We start from the raw sequence: 2,500 nt of genomic DNA on the forward strand, positions 1-2,500 counted from the left end.
CTCTTTGACAGACATTGATGAATCACCAGTAAGACATCACCTGAAATTCAACAACTTGAGACGAATCAATAAATTGTTTCACCTGGACGTTTAGAGGAACAAAGAAGTTCCCTCCTGGGCCGAGAAGTTAAAGGACATCAAAGTCTAGAAGTTTGGGAATAATTATGATTTCTTGGTAGAGTTAATTTTTTGATGATTTAATGTATGATTTGAGTTTTGCTGATGTGGCTTAGTAGCTTAATAAAGATGATGCATTATTCTCTGCCGTGATTGGACTTTCCATATATATATATATATATATATATATATATATATATATATATATATATATATATATATATATATATATATATATATATATACATACATATATATATATATATATATATATATATATATATATATATATATATATATATATATGACAGTAAAATATTACCTCTTAAAACAGAATTCCATCTAATAAAAGGAACCCATAATAACACCAAAAGGGTAGAAATTACAGCGCTATATTTCGAAGACATCTGTTTTCCTCGACGGACAGGTAATGGATTTAGATTCTTATGAAGTATGCCCCTGTGAGAGGTGCAAATTCCACCCCACCCCCCAACCCAAGTCCCCTGTGAGAGGGGCAAATCCCTTCCTAACCCCCTCCCCTGTGAGAGGGCTAATCCCCTCCTAAACCCCCTCCCCTGTGAAAGGGCAAATCCCCCCTAACCCCCTGCCCAATGAGAGGGGCAAATCCCCCACAACCCAGCACACCCCAAAAAAAACAGGTGATAAGACAAGGCTCCCGATAAGATCTCAACGAAGCGTCAATCAATATAGAATTCAGAAGATTCCCTAAAGCAAAACAGGAAATGCTTCGCCATCTTGGTGCGTCTCCAGACGTCTACTTTGACTCACCTTCACATCACACCTATTTAGTCATGTTTCATTTCCGTAAGATGAATACTACGTAAAGAAAAAGGGTAATTGAAAATCCCTGATTTCTTTCGAAGTCGTTTGCCGACCTGAACGAGACGTGGCTGGAAAATCACTTTGAATTATCTTTGACCTTAGTTTCTCTGTTATTGAGCACCGTTCTTTAGGCAAGGCGTAGGTTATGTGATGGTTCTGAAAATGATGATTGTAATATGAGTTGACTTTAGCCTACGAAAGGTAACTGTGTCTTAGTTTAAAAATAATAATGGTTGGTTGTGTCCTTCAGATCTACTGTCCTGGAAAAATAGATCCGATAAACTATTATTATTATTATTATTATTATTATTATTATTATTATTATTATTATTTATTGTACGTCATTCAATAACGTCATCTCATGTTTCGACTGAGGTGGATCGTAACTAGCGTCAGTGACCTTGGAATTTGTGACGCCAAAGAATTTTTAATCAATCGGTGGCAGTGTCTTGCAACCAAGTCAATTAATCAACCAGTCTGTCAAATCAGTCAAGTAATCCGTAGATTAATCCTTTAATTAATCCCTCGATTATAATCCATTGATTAATCCTCTGACTAATTCCTTGATTGGTCTATGGAGTAATCCCTATATTAACCTCCCATGACTAATCCCTTGATTAATCCGTGACTAATTCCTTGATTAATCCCGTGACTAATCCAGTTATTAATCCCTGGATTAATCCCGTGAATAGTCCCTTGATTATTTCCTTGACTTATCCCTGGAATAATATCTTGAATAATCCATCTATTAATCCCGTGATTAATCTATCCGTTGACGAATCCCTTCATTATTTTCTCGACTAGTGCCTTGATTAATCCATTGACTAATCCCTTGATTAATCCATATACTAATACTTTGATTAATATTTGCTCTTCATTTGATTAATCCCCGGATATTAACCCATTGACTAGCCCCTTGATTCATCCATATACTAATCCTTTGATTAATATTTGCTAATAATTTGATTAATCCCCGGATTAATGCCTTGAGTAATCACTTGACTAGTCTTGATTAATCCCATGAATAATCCTGTGGCAAATCCCTTGATTAATCCCTTGACTAATCATCAGATTAATCCCTGGAATAATTAATTCATTAATCCCTTGATTAATCCTGTTACTAATTGCTTGACTGTTTCCTTGACTAATCCCCGGATTAATCCCGTGAATAATCCCTTGATTAATCCCGTGACTAGTCCCTTGATTAATGACACTTTAAGACGGAAGGTAACATATGATCACAAGGCTACAGAGTGACGGCACACAACCCTTCATCGATCAGTCGACCGTCCAGTCAATCGCCCAGTCCAATCAGTCAATTCTCAATCAGCCAATCAAGCCAGTTAGCTCTCAGTCGACTGGCGCATGCCTAGAGATAAAGTGGGATGGGCTTATCTCTGCGTATTATCACTGATACGTTAAAATAGACTCTGGTTGTTTCAAAGGCATCCGGTGGGAGAGAGAGAGAGAGAGAGCCCCGCTGATACATAACTCACTCACTCACTGACTCCTCGGGCAGTGTCACTCAAGTCACCCGTCC

At 37.4% G+C, this 2,500-nt stretch overlaps 1 protein-coding gene across 1 annotated transcript in view; it reads left to right on the forward strand.

Moving 5' to 3' along the window:
• The first annotated feature begins 2,428 nt into the window (after positions 1-2,428).
• The window catches only part of LOC136830951 (uncharacterized), a 2,329-nt gene continuing 2,257 nt past the window's right edge, over positions 2,429-2,500 (forward strand). The window contains exon 1 of the mRNA XM_067090908.1: positions 2,429-2,500. This exon is cut by the window's right edge and continues 612 nt beyond it. The gene's annotated coding sequence lies outside the window, so the exon portion shown is untranslated.

Source organism: Macrobrachium rosenbergii, chromosome 47 (assembly GCF_040412425.1).
Source record: "Macrobrachium rosenbergii isolate ZJJX-2024 chromosome 47, ASM4041242v1, whole genome shotgun sequence".
Taxonomy (NCBI): Eukaryota; Metazoa; Arthropoda; class Malacostraca; order Decapoda; family Palaemonidae; genus Macrobrachium; species Macrobrachium rosenbergii.